The sequence below is a fragment of the Salmo trutta genome, chromosome 5, assembly GCF_901001165.1.
Source record: "Salmo trutta chromosome 5, fSalTru1.1, whole genome shotgun sequence".
Taxonomy (NCBI): domain Eukaryota; kingdom Metazoa; phylum Chordata; class Actinopteri; order Salmoniformes; family Salmonidae; genus Salmo; species Salmo trutta.
Window position 1 is genome coordinate 19,493,968 of NC_042961.1, and position 16,937 is coordinate 19,510,904.

General features: G+C 42.9%; 1 protein-coding gene across 21 annotated transcripts in view; it reads left to right on the plus strand.

Annotated features, from left to right (window-relative positions):
- The window catches only part of camk2g2 (calcium/calmodulin-dependent protein kinase (CaM kinase) II gamma 2), a 106,994-nt gene that overhangs the window by 3,154 nt on the left and 86,903 nt on the right, over nucleotides 1-16,937 (plus strand). The gene's annotated exons all lie outside the window — the stretch shown is intronic.

Below are 16,937 nucleotides of genomic sequence, written 5' to 3' on the forward strand. Positions count from 1 at the left end.
TGTAAATTCATGTCGTTATGCAATTTTGGTGAATCTCAGTTTACGTTACGCCTCTCACAATATCCCCCACCCCTCCACCTTGTGAGATCTCCTGATCAGAGACATGGAGTCCAGTCAGAAAAACACGTCCTCTTGGCCGGAGGAGACTGTCACATCTGCTCTAATCAAGCCTTGACCAGGAGGACTGCATGGAGATACGTCAGACGTGGCCAATCTGCCGCTGCTACAGCAGCAGAGACAAAAGGCTATGGATCTATTTCGGGACACTACTGATACTTGTGCGTTTGGGTATCGAGTGGGCCCATCTCTTGTTTGCGCCTGACATTGTGATGGAGATGTTAATTAGATTTTTTGGGGCCGTTCTGTCTATGTCACTGCGCGCGTTAGTGCATAAATTGCAATGACTAAGGGCACTGAAACTTCAAGTAACTACGCCATGCTTGTTAGACTGTAATTACGCTGCAATTCCATGTTTGCGTCATCAATTTTTCGGGGGCATTGTTGTCGAAGCCCTTGCTTGCGTCAGGCCCGGCTGCCAGTAAATTACTCCAAGAACAAATCTTCCTGAAGCACAGTCTTACTGTAGCTCTGCCGACTGGGTATTGACCTATTAAACCAAGCAGTCTTCAACTGCAAGTCTTAACAGTATCTCAACAGTGGCCACACTGTTGCTGATAATGGCCTCCCTGCCATGTCTTGAGAAGGCTTTAGCTGTGGCGATGGAGAGGGAGTGGAGGTTGTTTGATTATTATGAGAATTACAGAGGCCAGGTCTGGGTGTGAGATTGTGCTGTCCTCTGGGGATGCCAGCTGAATTACAATCGGCCCCAGTTTCCCCTCTGCAACGGTCTCAACGGATAGGCCAGTAAACAAAGAATTTCTTTAAAATTGCCTTAAAAAAACAACAACTGGTAATTAGACCTGCTGAGTTTCAGCTGCGTCTGGCAGAGATCCCGTCAAGTAACCTGGCAACTGGGTTCTTGAAACTGTGCATCACGTTGAATAGCACAGAATGAGAGGAACGCTCCAGTCCTATTGAGCTGAATAAAGGAGAAGAGAGGAGGGCCAAGTTAAGCCAGATCCCCTTGCCCCCCTTATCTCCCTACAGCTCCTCATACCGACTGCCCCATTTTTATGTCTCTGCGTGCAGTTTGAAGGAAGTTTAAGCAAGTTTTGTGATCCATTGTTAACTAGCATTCGTGCAAATACTGGAAGTCTATGGGATCAGCTAGCTGATTGTGCTAACTCTAGCTGATCCCAGATTCTTCCAGTCATTCCGCTAACGCTAGTTAGCAATTGCTTGCGAAAATACCGTCAACTTCCCTCAAACTGCATGCAGAGACATAAAAATAGTATCCATGAGTTCATCTGATGCTGGGAAAGTAGATACATTGTCACAATATCCCTTTAATCAGAGCTGAAGGCCCTGGGCATGCCAATATGTTTTACAGAAACAGAAGCTGTAATAATTTCCCTCAGATGTACCATCCATCTAGACATGGGGCAGAGCCTCCACTGCCAGCAGTGCTTTATGTATAAAGTTAACAGGAGGAAGACGGAACAATCTAGAGAAGACAAACAAGCTTAGGCTGCTGCTATTAGCTGACAGTGCTCAGTGTGTGTGTGTGTGTGTGTGTGTGTGTGTGTGTGTGTGTGTGTGTGTGTGTGTGTGTGTGTGTGTGTGTGCGTGTGTGTGTGTGTGTGTGTGTGTGTGTGTGTGTGTGTGTGTGTGTGTGTGTGTGTGTGTGGGCATTTTGAACTATATGTGTGGGGACCAGAAGTTAGAATTAGGGTTAATGGTTAAAGGTTAAAGGTTAGGGTTATGTTTAGGTTAGGTTTTGCGGTTAAGGTTAGGGGTTAGGGAAAATAGCATTGTCAATGGGAATGTGTGTTCATTCTGTATGACTGTGTGTGTGTTCATCGTGTGTGATGTGTGTTTGTAAAAAGCAATGGCGAACAGATCTTTCGTGCGAGTTGGGAGCTTTGCCGCATTTGTGCAGATACATTGAGTGCGTGATGTGGGGTCAGATTAAATCCCGTTCTGTGTGTGTGTGTGTGTGTTACTGTTTATGTGAGGTCAGGGGCCAGCCGTGTATAGGTCAGTGAGTATGCCTGTGGATCTCACATGTAAACTCTGCTGCTTACTCCATGCACCTACTGTAGGTTGGACTGCGAGGAAGCAACAGTATACCTCTCCATCAGCCATCCTCTTCCAGGCTATTTGATTGCTACGGTCTACCAGAGCGGCTCAAATGTCAATACTCCAAGTCTTAATCCAAACCATGTGAAATGCGGCCCAGCCGATGAGTGTTTTAAGTGTCAGCTGAGGTGCTGGATGTCAACCCTCTCACACACACCCCTTTATACAATACTTTTTTACATAAGTACATATTGGTTGGTTTAATACAGTGCACCCTTTGCATAATGCACTATTTCATGCCATAATCTCTCATGTCTGTAAGATTATGTCATTGTATGTTTCTTAGCCCAGTGTATCAAGGCAAGCTGCGCTGCCCAGGCCAGTAGGACTGGGTGTATATTGAATGTGGTCTGTTATATTAGGGCTTTTGACAGTCAGTAACATCTCATCCACACACTTTCTTAAACACACACACACACACACACACACACACACACACACACACACAAGGCTTGGTGTCATAAAAAATTCAGTTTGTCCTATTAAAAATTCACCAGGGCAGTACTGCCACGTTTATCAGGCCTCCGCCAATCGACCTCCAGCGAGCAGCGCAGAGGAAGCCTTCCAATGCCCTGATAACACGCCTGCCTGGGCCACGATACGGCAGCTGACCCTCTGGACACCCTCTCCTGGGGGGCTCTGACCAGTACTACAGGGGTTAACCTTCTGCTCCACCGTGTGTGTGTGTGTGTGCGTGTGTGTGCGTGTGCGCACACCTGCGTGCACGTGTCTGCCTGCTTGCCTGTCTGTGCGACCGTGCGCGTGTGTCATTATGCCCCTTTTAAAATGTACTTTGTCACTCACAGTGTTTGTTGTGGGCTGGAGGGGCCGTGAGGGGCTGGATGGGGAATAAGAGGGGGACGGGGGTTAGCTAGCTGGATGATGCTATATGCCTGGCTGGATGGGATGGAACTTAAGCGGACCCTGATCCAGAACCCTATAGTCTGAGCCTGAGCAGCCTGAAAGGCCCTGGATGGTGTCGAGGCTGATGGACTTGTGCTGCTGAATAATTGACGCTAGCACGAGGCTGTGCTGGATGGAAATGGTTTAAAGGAGAGGGCCTATCTCTCTACCTCTTTCCATCTTTCTCTCTCTCCATTGCTCTCACTGTCTCTTTCGCTCTCTCTCTCTCCCTGTCTCTCTCTCTTTCCCTCCTCCCAATCTCTCTCCCTCCCTCCCTCTTTCTCTTGCTCTCTCCCCATCTCGATCTCTCTCTCTCTCTCTTTCTCTCCCTCAATGTCCTCCTCTCCCAGATCAGCTGCCGTATCGTGGCCCAGGCAGGCGTGTTATCAGGGCATTGGAAGGCTTCCTCTGCGCTGCTCGCTGGAGGTCGATTGGCGGAGGCCTGATAAACGTGGCAGTACTGCCCTGGTGAATTTTTAATAGGACAAACTGTGAATTTTTTATGACACCAAGCCTAGTGTGTGTGTGTTTAAGAGAGAGTATGTGGGTGCAGGGTTTGGATCAGGGTAGATGTGGGATGAAATATCATAACATAACCATAATGCCCCCTCATACAGCCCATTCCCCTTCTTATTTTGTGGGGCATAAACACAGACCAATTAGTGGGGAGCAAGAGTGTGTTTTCACTGGATGGCAGCAGTGGGGGGAGGTGTGGGTGTGTGCATGGGTGTGTGTGTGTGTTACTAACCACTTATGTGTGGATGTGTATTTCTGGGGCTTCTCTCTCACGCCTGAATGGCAAAGGCCTTTTCCCAGTCTTCTGTCCTGTTTTCTCTCAGTCTGTCCTTAATAGACCTTCCTCTCCCAGGCATCTTGTGTGCTGGGTGATTATTGTGAGAGATATCATTAGGTGTATGCATAAGGAAAGTCCCTATTTGCACATATTTAGCATTGTTAGGACATGGTTAGGGTTGTTACGATACCAGTATCGTTATACTCAGAGGTATCGTGGCAAGGAAACAAAACATGAAGCGGATTGAATTTCCTGAGGAAAACAGTCATACTGTTGGAAACAAACAGCCTTATGTTGTCACCCAGAATCACATGTTTATTTCCCAAGCTATATAACTCAATATTTTACATACTGTAGGTTTTTTAAAGGACCAAAAGTGTATTGTGCAAAGCTGTCATCAAGGCAAAGGGTGGCTACTTTGAAGAATCTCAAATATGAAATATATTTTGATTTGTTTAACACTTTTTTGGTTACTACATGATTCCATATGTGTTATTTCATAGTTTTGTTGTCTTCACTAGTATTCTACAATGTAGAAAATAGTAAAAATAAAGAAAACCCCTTGAATGAGTAGGTGTGTCCAAACTTTTGACTGGTAGTGTACATGGGCTCCGACATGATACAGGAACAATACTTTTAGTTTGAAACGATCCGGTGCGATTTGATTAGTGGAACGAATCAATGCGATTTGGTTCAGTACGATTCAATGCACTAACAATTGTTGCATGAACACATTAATTTTCATTTCTAAGGGAATATCTGATATAGATGGAGCTCAGGAGCTGAGTGGCCCTGGTGTGTGTGTGTGTGTGTGTGTGTGTGTGTGTGTGTGTGTGTGTGTGTGTGTGTGTGTGTGTGTGTGTGTGTGTGTGTGTGTGTGTGTGTGTGTGTGTGTGTGATGTATGAATGAATGAATGAATGAATGAATGAATGATTCCTCCTTACTCAGTCAGGCTTCGACCACTGGTATGATATAAACACAAATACGACATGGAGAATGCATAGAATTGCAGGAAATTTACTTAAAAACAGCTAAACAAATCTCTGCCCTATGCAAAATGTGTAGAATAGGTTTAAAACTGCAACATTTTCTCTCCGCCAACAAGAGGGGTGTGAACAGTTCTGGGTCGCATGGGTTGCGAGGTGGGGGTTTGTTACCACGCCGATAAATTACATTATCCATCCGGACCTTTGCCACCTAGGAAATTTGTGTGACCGGACCTTCTCAAATAGTACTTGATGTAATTTGTGAGCTGAGCAATAGGGCAGACTGAGCATCTAAATCCTCATCACCCACTGATTAACTCTGTCATGTAGCAGATGAAAATGTTTTGCGCTAGGAGTATGTCAATATTTATCTTTCGAAATGAGATATGACATACAGTACATAGCCAATTAATATAACACAGCTTTGGATTCCACCCCCATCTCAAAAGCAAATGGTTTGACCGTTTGGAAGTTTATGAAGGAGAGCTGCTCTTTTCTCCCAGCTCGCAAAAATTATTGCAGTCCTAAGTGAAATAACACCTTTACCCAGTTCATGTAAAAATGACCAAATGCTGTTTAAAGCAGAACTACCAAAAATATTTTGTACAGTGAACCTGGTAATTGAAAGCCCCAATCAGCAGTTAGATGTGCAATCAGCAAGATGTTAGTTGTGTCCACTCCGGTAGCCTGTAAAACACAATTCTCTACAGCGCATTTGGTAACAATGACCCAGGAAATGACATTGGTTGTCCCGCAATTAATAAAGCCTATGATTTAATATTGCGAAAGCCATTTTACAAACATCTGAATGCTGAAGGTGCTGCGCAGATGTAGCCTACGAACATTAGAGCAGGGTTAGGGTACACCTAGCTCTCTTTGGCGCGAACACCTGCGTCTCCCGCTCTGTGAGCATAGTTGTTATCTGACTTGACTAGATCAATGTAACGCAGTTACATGCATAAAAGTTTGATAGGAGGAAGGAGAAGACGCGTCAGTTCAGTCACAACAGATACGAGGTATTTTCGGAATAAGGCAGAAAACATTTATATGAGTAAAATGCGTTAAGAGAAGCGGAGATTCGTCATTTTTGAATGGGTTTCTTACCGATGCACGCTTCATTTGGATCGGTTCGGGCTCCAGCAGACTGATGCACTCGCTTTCTAAACATTTGAACCAGGGACCGATGCATATCGGTGAATCATTTCATCCCTACAGATAAAGCTATTAAAAGACTGATGTTGTCCTTCAAAATGGGCCCCCCAAAAAGAACGACGCTAATGACTTATATAAAGATAGCTTGGGAGCAAATTTGTAGCTCGCTTGTGACTGAATAAATTGTGATCATTTGGGGGACAGTGTGTCTTTCTGTTCCTCAGCATCTTTTTCAGTATAGCCAGTACTTTTCTGACTCACACGGTGACCTCACAAATGAAGTGCTCATTTGTTCTGTGGTGGGGATCTTACTAGTGGCATTCCATTAGACTACATTACATTATACTCTATTATATTAGACTCGATCTGATTAATTACTTCTGCTGGAATCCTCAAATCGGCTCTCTGCGGTCAACTATGTGTTTAGTGTTTTCTGTATTTGAGTCGTACTGTAGTCCTGATTTGTGGGTCCTAAGCCTCGGGTTTTTATTGCTTTTCTCCACTTGTCATTCCTCTGCTGCTGCTGCATATGGAATCTCTCTCAGCACAGAGACTGAATGCCTGAAGTTGGTATTTTTTCTCCCTTTAAAAAAATGAAATCGTGTGTCTCTCTCTCTCTCTCCACCCACCCGCTTAGCTGAAACCCCAACCCCCAGAGATGAAGGAACAGAGATGTGTGTGTGGGTGTGTGTGTGTGTGTAATCCAAGGAGAATGAAAACTCCTCACGCCCAGAACTGAGAAGTGTCAAGTCATGATTACTCATAGTTAGGGGTAGGTGGCTGGACGTGGGGATGTACAGGCACTGTTCAGTCCAATTTACCCTGGATTCAGGCAGAATGAGGAATCACCACGCACTGCAGAACTGTGTGTCCTTATTCCTGGCTTCAGTATGAAGAATTACTGGGTTTGTGTTTGCTACTTTCATTTTGCTTCCTCTGAGCGGGGTGGTCCATGACTACCCTGAAGAATCAAGGCCCTTTCTGAAAAGCGTGCTGAATTGTTGCTCTGGATGTGGAGGTGTTTGTGTGGCCTGCGTACGTGCACACACTCCCTCTCTCTTTTCCACTCTCTCTCTCTGTGGTTGGAAAGGGTTTCTGTGTCAAGTGTGTGTAGTGTAGTATTGGGTACCTGCGTTTCATAGTGAGCCTGCCAGACCAGGCCATGGCTGTGGATCTCCAAGCCTCTGAGGCACGTAATAGGATAATCCCAGCCGGATCGCAGACACGTCGTGGCACCCTCAATCAACCTGTCGCCTGGCAATGATCAACCCTACTACCACTACTGTTACTGTCTACTTGACCTAGTCTGGCCTGTATTGATCTGGAGCACCAGACATTATACAGAAATCACTAAATATAAACATGATAAAGTATGATTTACTATACCATACTACACTACAGTACACTAGGGCTGTGTCAGCGTGTGTAAAAGAGGCGAAGTCAGGTGCAGGAGAGAAGCGTGATGTAAACAGGCGCACTTTCTTCAAGTTCCAAAACGAGAGCACAACATCAATCAAATGCGCTCCAAAACACGGAACATAACAAAAGTAAAGCTCGTAAAAAGACACCACAGCAACATGAAACAATTACACACAAAACATGATGGGAAGCAGAGGGTTAAATTACAAGTAGCTTCATTGGGGAAATGAAAACCAGGTGTGTATGGAAACAAGACAAGACAAATGGAGCGGCGGTGGCTAGAAAGCCGGTGACGTCGATCGCCGAACGCCGCCCGAACAAGGAGAGGAGCCGAATACTTGTTGTACGCACCTTTTCTATTCATATGCTGTCTATACTGTCTATACACACCATATACAGTACATATACATTTATATTCCACATGCTGACATTGCTAGTTCTGGTATTTCTATATTTCTTAATTCATTTCTTAATTTTTTTTTCGATTTGTGTGTATTGTTTTGTATTGTTAGGTATTACGGCACTGTTGTAGCTAGAAACATAAGCATTTCACTACACCCGCGATAACATCTGCTAAATATGTGTACGAGACCAATAAAATGTTATGTGATTTTGATTTGATATGGCCAAAATAACATATACCAATATTTTTCTCCTTTTTGGCAGTATAGCAGTATTTTAAGTTATTTTATGTTCCCGGAATAAAACAGGTTCTAAATATGTTTATGATCGGTACTTGAATCTCAACAAATTAATTTTAAGTGTTTTTAATGGTCTTTTTCCAATTCTGAGGGTTTTATACTCTAACAACTAGTACAAAACTGACAGTGAAATAGTACAATTTGTAGAACTTTTCATTCAATTTAGCACTGTATCAAAATATCGTTATAGACAGTATTGTGAATATCCTTACCTGTATGTGGATCCATACCGGTATACTGGTGTTCACGATATATCGCTCAGCCTTATAGTACACTACACTTTTATATACTATACACAGTCCACACTTAGTTACCCAAGATAAGTACTGTAACTATGGAGTGTTTCTGTGTTTCTTTTTTACATTCAGGGGCCTAATGACTAAACGGTTATATAAAGTGGTTTCATTGGCTGCTGTTCTGTTTGGATGGCTCAGTTTATATGGCCATTTAACAGAACAGAGCAGAGAACCATGTTTATTGGCCGGTAGTCTGCTGTGACCTGGGCTAACACTACAACTACTCCCAATGGACAGGATTACACTGTCTAACATTGTGTGCTGCTGCTGGACAATCTGCTGGTTTATTGTAGCCTTTTTCAGTCTGTCTGTGCCACCAACAAGAGTCACTAAATAGTTGAGTGAGGGATGCTTTCGTTGGTCACAATTGTTTCTCTGTGTGAGAGATAAGGCCGGGCCCTATTGGGTAATGTGGGGGTGTAATCCTTAACAGTTTATAATCATTCTCTAAATGTTTGTCTATTCTCTCTCTTTATAAGTCTGTCTTTATCCTCTTGAGACTGTATAACATGCAAATACACACACAGACACACACACACACACACACACACACACACACACACACACACACACACACACACACACACACACACACACACACACACACACACACACACACACCCTTCTCTGGTGCTCCTCTGAGTAAATATTGATGGACCTTTTGTCATAATAATCTATGTGTATGCTGTCGCTCCTGTCCCTCACTGACAGCTGCAGTATTTCTTAAGAGGATGTCTGCCCCTCGTGTGCACAAGATAAATGTAGGCACTTTAGTGTCTTGGCCAGTGGCCCTAGATGCCCCAGTGGCCCTAGATGCCCCACAAAGCATGCAGAGTCTTGTTTCATGGCCCAGTGTTGGAATGGCCTTGTCCTTCGTTAGAACCTAAAAGCATTGTTAAATCTCAGAGCTGTTATTTACCGACTGCCTCAGACCACTCGTAGAACAGCTAAGTGCGTCGTTAGATTCGTTTTTTTCCCCCCTACCGCGCCACTTTATACACAGAATATCTCTGCTAAACATGGCGTCAAGATATTTATCTGTCTCTCTGTGACCGCCGATAACTACAAATACAAAGTTGCTAATGACTGCAATGGTTATAAACAAGCAAAGGATAAAAATTAAAACTGAGATGACTGCATTAAAATATAAATTGCCTAATTACAGTATAGGCAACATAAGCTTCTATATTTCAATGATTTTGACTTCAATTTCATGTTCATTCAATTGAGTTTTATTTGGTTATTTGGCTAATGTCAAATTTTTGCCTCAACATATTTAGTTATGTGTAGCCTAACGTGCGCAATGATGTGCTAAATCTCCATTTTGTGCATTTTTATAGACCCTTTTCCAGTACACAAAACATTGACGTAATGCACAGATGCACGTGACTCTTGGCGGCTGTTAGAAAGCCGTTACCATCTGCGCCCATTCAACATACCGTTTTTATAACTTCTAAACAAAATCACTTTTTGGGGTTCTCATACTCTTACAATGATGTTTGGATTCTTGCTTGAACAGTCGCTAAGATTGTATTTGGTTGTGATCTTTGCAAAAACTATTTTGGATGCAGCAGTTGTTAGCTGGAAGGCTAACGCTCATTGATATAGGCTGTAGCAAAAGCTAGCGAAAGATCCATTTTACTGGTTGAAGGTGAAGTGTTTTTTTTTAAGTATAATGCACTTGATTTGCGATGATGACATTATATTAAGCAGGACATTCATACGAGCCTTCAAATCCAATTATTATAGTGTGAAATGCACTCATAAGCAACATGTAAATAGAAGCTTTTTTTTGCTGGCGTTCTACAAGAACTCCCCCTTGTTCTGTCACCAAATTGTGCGCATCGCCCTCATGCGGTAATGTTTGTAAACACAGAAACGGGTCTACAGGGTAAGCGTTAGAATAAGCCACCTCAATATTTGCTGCCATAGGGAATAATATCTCTCTACGAGCTGATCCGTCGTCAGATCGTGGAATAATTCGAATGTTATGGAGAAATGGAGAAAGCTGACCCGCAAACTGTGTAGTCATCAACTCAGTCACTGACGGGTAGCCATCGCAGCTTAGACCACCTCAGACAAGAGTCAAACAGAGACCAAACCCTTTAAAAGTGCTTGGTTAGATGGTGGTGTATAGGAAGTTATTGGCTGTCAGTAACGAGTAGAACACAAGTTTGCTCGCACTGTACGGCAACAAAGGCAGAGTAGGGTCACTCGGGGGTAATGAATGGTGATTAGGTTGATCGTGACATTGAGCTAATGATGTTATATTTGCACAAACCTGGATAGTACACGTGTGTCTTGACACTACACCATAATCATGTGTGTGACATGTTAACCCTGGAGGTATTGCAACAGTAAATAGTTGTCTCGGTGAACAAAATACTTGTTCAACTTGTCTCTCTACAATACTTCTCTGTTGCGTGAAAGTCACAAGCCTAGTTTTGGCGACAACTATTTAGTCAGTTTGAAGAGCGTTTTAATTAAGCGGCCTTCGCGCTGACCCTAGTCCACCTCTCCCAGTTCATCCTTGACCTCAAACTGGAAGCTCCTAACTGGCTGAGCGAGGCTGTGGAATACCATTGTTGTAACCCAGCAGCCTATTTATTCTGTGCTGTGTAGGATGTTTGATGTTTGTGTACATCCCTATCTGTGCTAGTGGCCTCATTCAGCCACACTAATTGTGCACACCCTGTTGACAAGGTTGCGTCTCACTTGGTTGCCCGTGATGTGAGCGGCGCTGCATACATACATCTAGTGAATGTAGCGTTACCGTCTCTGAAGGGAGGTTGAAAGGGAGAGGAGGTGAGGTGAGGAGCATACACTTTAACATGTAATCCTCCAATACAGCTGGAGCTCTCTGTCTCTCTGGTAGCAATATATGCCAACCATGCACACACTCACACACACAATGCACACGTATGCCAACACAGGTGCCAAACACACTGCCTGTATTCATATCCGTATCCATGTTTCTATAAATAGTGTGTGGCATTAAATAAGAATTTGTTCTTAACTGACTTGCCTAGTTAAATAAAGGTTAAATAAAAAAGAATTGGAATGAACATTTCAAAATGGTTTGAAACATAAATAAGAATGTTTTTTTATGCAGTTCCACATGTGTACTTAGAGGAATATATGCAAATTCGCCCATAACTCCAACAATACAACGAAATAAGCCTAGGACTAGTCATCCTTTAAGCAGGGCTCATACAGACATTGGCAAGTCAAATTGAAGGACTTTCAGGGACATTTTCAAGCACTTAATTGTAATTTTCAATGTCATACATTTGTATAATTTATATAATTGTAGATATAGGATCTAATATAGAACCCTCCTACCCAAAAAGCATGCAAAAAGTGTAAAAACAAAAAAGTATGCCATTACCCCTTTAAGAATAATACATGTTTTAGACCATCCAATGCATTGATATTCAAATGATTATTACATTCTAAAATATATGAGAATAATGTGGACTTGCTTGGCTAAATAGATTGGATGCATGCATGCCGATTTTTCTGTAGGCTATGAGGCCGACGCAGGCACACATAATAAAGCCAGGAATAACGCTAGCATTAATCTCACCATTTAAATCTCACCATCGGTGGTTTTTATAATGAGAAAACGACCACAAAAACGGTTCCTTTTGAAATGGGAGGATTTGTATGGAAAGCCAGCATTAGATGTTGTCGTACTCATAATAACCACACATGGGTTTTACTGCAACAGAGCACAACACCCATCAATTGAGGCGATGGGAAACAAACGAAAGTGGCCACATCTCTCACAAAAACGGATCAAAAAAGAAATCCCAGATAATTATAAGGGAGCAGGAGAACTTATAAATTGGCTACAATAATTACAAGGACTTTTCAAGCACCAAATTGAGGAAATGTCTGATATTCAAGGTAGGCCTATTCCAGTACTGGAATTTCTGAGCTCCAAATTCAAGTTCAAGTTGGCTACTTCAAACCCCTTGTATTGTTTCAAATTGTAGGTGTAACATGAAACAAATGTATTTGTCATGTTGTTTCATTACCAGATCATATGGTGAAGAAGCCCACTAGGCTATGTCATTTGTTGTCATTATATCCAGAATAATTAATAGGAACAATTGAGCACAGTAGGCTCTGTCCAGTCCGAGGCACAAGAACATATGAAAACATGAACTCATACCTTGATGCTTTCTCTGTTAAATCTAAGGAGACCCTGCTGTAAGTATAGCAGACAACAACAGATGATCAACCTCAGTTCTCTGGGGATATTAGATCCAACGTGGATTCAGGCACAGCTGTCTTCACCGGCGTAACCAATGAGACACCAACATACTCTGGACATTCCTAACAAACACCTTTTTTTCCCCCAGCACTTGGGGTGTTTTTGTATGGCATGCTCTCTCGCAGTAGCTAGTCGTCACTTGACTGTCATTCAGAAAATCCCTTCCTGGATCAGATGATGATGTGTGAAAGTATCACGCCGTAATTTAAACAGCTCGACACCAAATGCGCATCCAACAGGTATCATGCATAATTATGGAAGAACCACATTGATGACAGTTTCGATTGAAGTTTTAGGTATCACGGTGAGGTGACTCTTTCCTGTTTGAAGCATTCGATTTTGCATTCACATACATTTTGGGGGATTGGTTTGCCCATGGAAACTGTTTTCACCCTTTAACATAAGGAGACACGAAATATGTAGTTACTCTGCATTTCTGAGCTCTATACAAAAAACGGTCTGACAGCTAGATCCAGGATTCTTACAGGGTTCTGGCACCTACTACCGTACCCCCGTTCAAAGGCACTTAAATATCTTGTCTTGCCAATTCACCCTCTGAATGGCACACATACACAATCCATGTCTCAATTGTCTCGAGGCTTAAAAATCCTCCGTTAACCTGTCTCCTCCCCTTCATCTACACTGATTGAAGTGGATTTAACAAGTGACATCAATAAGGGATCATATCTTTCACCTGGATTCACCTGGTCAGTCTATGTCATGGAAAGAGCAGGTGTTCATAATGTTTTGTATACTCAGTGTACATAATATATACACATACATACATGAAGCTTGATTTGTTTCTGACCAGTTTTCACCCATATAATGATTTCCGAGATGAAGTGGAGAGGATTTCAGCAGTCTGGCTGCCGGGCTGTGAGGGTGGAGGTGCGACAGGGCTGGCATGGGTGGGCTTTGGTGTGGGCGGTGGTTGGGGGTGAAGGAGCCAGGGCTGTGAGGGATAATGTTGTCATGTATTTATCTAGCTTGTGTGCGTGTGTGTGTGTGTGTGTATGCATGCAAATACCAGCATTGTGTGTTTGCATGTGTGATTGTAAATGTTAGTGGAAGGACCCGCAGGGGAAGGATGGATGATTCATAATTCATGCAGGTTAGGGAGTGGAAATGACAGAAAAGGTGGAGGACAAGTCTGCAGCAGGTGGTAGTGATGCAGAGAGTAGGGAGAGGAGGGATGAGAGAGAGAGAGGGTTTAAAAGAGAGAGGGAGGGCGGGATAGAGAGACAGAGAGGGGAGCGAAAAAGCAGAGGGCTTTCCCTGTGCCGCAGTGTGATGGTGGTGTCTGGAGGGTTGCTATGGTCTTGCTGTTGTCTTCACTACCGAAGCACACTGCTCTGTCGCCAGGGTGTGTGGTTGCATGCTAATGTGTGTGTGCGTTTGCCAGGGTCAGTGCTAGAGGTCGACCGATTATGATTTTTCAACGCCGATACTGATTATTGGAGGACCAAAAAAAGCCGATACCGATTAATCTGGCAATTTTTTATTTATTTATTTGTAATAATGCCAATTACAACAATACTGAATGAACACTTATTTTAACTTATTTTAATACATAAATACTATCAATTTACCCTAAAATAAATAATGAAACATGTTCAATTTGGTTTAAATAATGCAAAAACAAAGTGTTGGAGAAGAAAGTAAAAGTGCAATATGTGCCATGTAAAAACGTTTAAGTTCCTTGCTCAGAACATGAGAACATATGAAAGCTGGTGGTTCCTTTTAACATGAGTCTTCAATATTCCCAGGTAAGAAATTTTAGGTTGTAGTTATTATAGGAATAATAGGACTATTTCTCTCTATACGATTTGTATTTCATATACCTTTGACTATTGGATGTTCTTATAGGCACTTTAGTATTGCCAGTGTAACAGTATAGCTTCCGTTCCTCTCTTCGCTCCTACCTGGGCTCGAACCAGGAACACATCGACAACAGCCACCCTCGAAGCAGCGTTACCCATGTAGAGCAAGGGGAACAACCACTCCCAAGTCTCAGAGCGAGTGACGTTTGAAACGCTATTAGCGCACACCCGCTAACTAGCTAGCCATTTCACATCGGTTGCACCAGCCTAATCTCGGTGGTTGATAGGCTTGAAGTCATAAACAGCGCAATGCTTGAAGAATTGGCAAAACGCACGAAGGTGCTGTTTGAATGAATGCTTACGAACCTGCTGCTGCCTACCATCATTCAGTCAGACTGCTCTATCAAATATCAAATCATAGACTTAATTATAACACAATAACACACAGAAATACAAGCCTTTTGTCATTAATGTGGTCGAATCTGGAAACTATCATTTTGAAAACAAAACGTTTATTATTTCAGTGAAATACGTAACCGTTCCGTATTTTATCTAATGGGTGGCAACCCTAAGTCTAAATATTCCTGTTACATTGCACAACCTTCAATGTTATGTCATAATTATGTACAATTCTGGCAAATTAATTATGGCCTTTGTTAGGAATAAATGGACTTCACACAGTTCGCAATGAGCCAGGCGGCCCAAACTGCTGTATATACCCTGACTGCTTGAACGGAACGCTAGAGAAGTGACACAAATTCATGTTAGCAGGCAATATTAAGTAAATATGCAGGTTTAAAAATATATACTTGTGTATTGATTTTAAAGAAAGGCATTGATGTTTATGGTTAGGTACATTGGTGCAACGACAGTGCTTATTTCGCAAATGCGCTTGTTAAATCATCACCCGTTTGTCGAAGTAGGCTGTGATTCAATGAGAAATTAACAGGCACCGCATTGATTATATGCAACGCAGGACACGTTAGATAAACTAGTAATATCATCAACCATGTGTAGTTAACTAGTGATTATGTTAAGATTGATAGTTTTTTATAAGATAAGTTTAATGCTAGCTAGCAACTTACCTTGGCTTCTTGCTGCCCTCACGTAACAGGTAGTCAGCCTGCCATGCAGGCTCCTCGTGGAGTGCAATGTAAGGCAGGTGATTAGAGCGTTGGACTAGTAACTGGAAGGTTGCAAAAACGAATCCCCCCTGAACAAGGCAGTTAAACCCCCGTTCCTAGGCCGTCATTGAAAATAAGAATGTGTTCTTAATCTGACTTGCCTAGTTAAATAAAGGTGTAAAACAACATTTTTAAAAATCGGCAAATCGGTGGCCAAAAATACCGATTACCGATTGTTATGAAAACTTCAAATCGGCCCTAATTAATCGGCCATTCCGATTAGTCGGTCGACTTCTAGTCAGTGCTATCCGGAATCCTTGGGACGTCCCTACCCTAAACCCTACCCTTAACCCCTACCTTTATCCTAACCATAGCCCTTACCTGACCCGATATTAACCTTTACCTTAACCATTTTAAATGTCAACTTCAATAGGGTAGAGACGTCCCAAGAATCCCAGATAGCATGGACCCGTGTGCGAGTGTGTGAAATTGAGAGAGGCAGAAAGAGACAAGCGACAAAACTGGTTATCGTGTTACTAGCCCGGTTCGCTCGGTTGACAGTGTATCACAAGGCAAGGCTATGGTTGTTTACATCAGCTGGTGTACACCGCTGTATCATCTCATCACAATATTGACATAACCGCAGCTAGGTATTGAGAAACAACTTAGTCAGTAGTAAATCATGTTCATTTGTAATAGCAGCATGGTGCTATGGCGCAGTACCCTGTCTGTGTAGATCTTCTATTTGTGCAAACACACATGGCACATCTGTCAAACAACATGCTGCTTCTCTATGTGGAAGCCATGAAGTCGTGCTAAGTTAAATGCATATCAGCCACCTGTTTGTTACAGCTTGACAGTGTGTTAGGTTGGGTGTTCTCACACACCAGCCACACTGGACTTGTGGGATTGGGATTCGTCCGGCCGGTTGGTGGACGCTCTGACCTTTTCAGAGGAGTGTGTGTTTATGTGTGTGTGCATTCCAGGCACATTTTGCACTGATTTAGTCAATGAGTTCAAATGATATAAGAGGAAGTGAGAGATTCCCAGAGAGTTAGAAAAGGGAAAGAAGAGAGGAAAGAAGGAATGAGAGGGCGACGAAGTACACTAGAGAGAGGGAATGATCTGGCAGGCAGAAAAAGGGGGTCAGGTGAATGTTACCATGGCAGGCGAGAGGATAGAATGTCATAATAGAGGAGAGACAAGGCGCACGTAGAGGGAGAGAGACAGAGATGAAGACTGAGGGCTTGAGGTATAGAGAGGT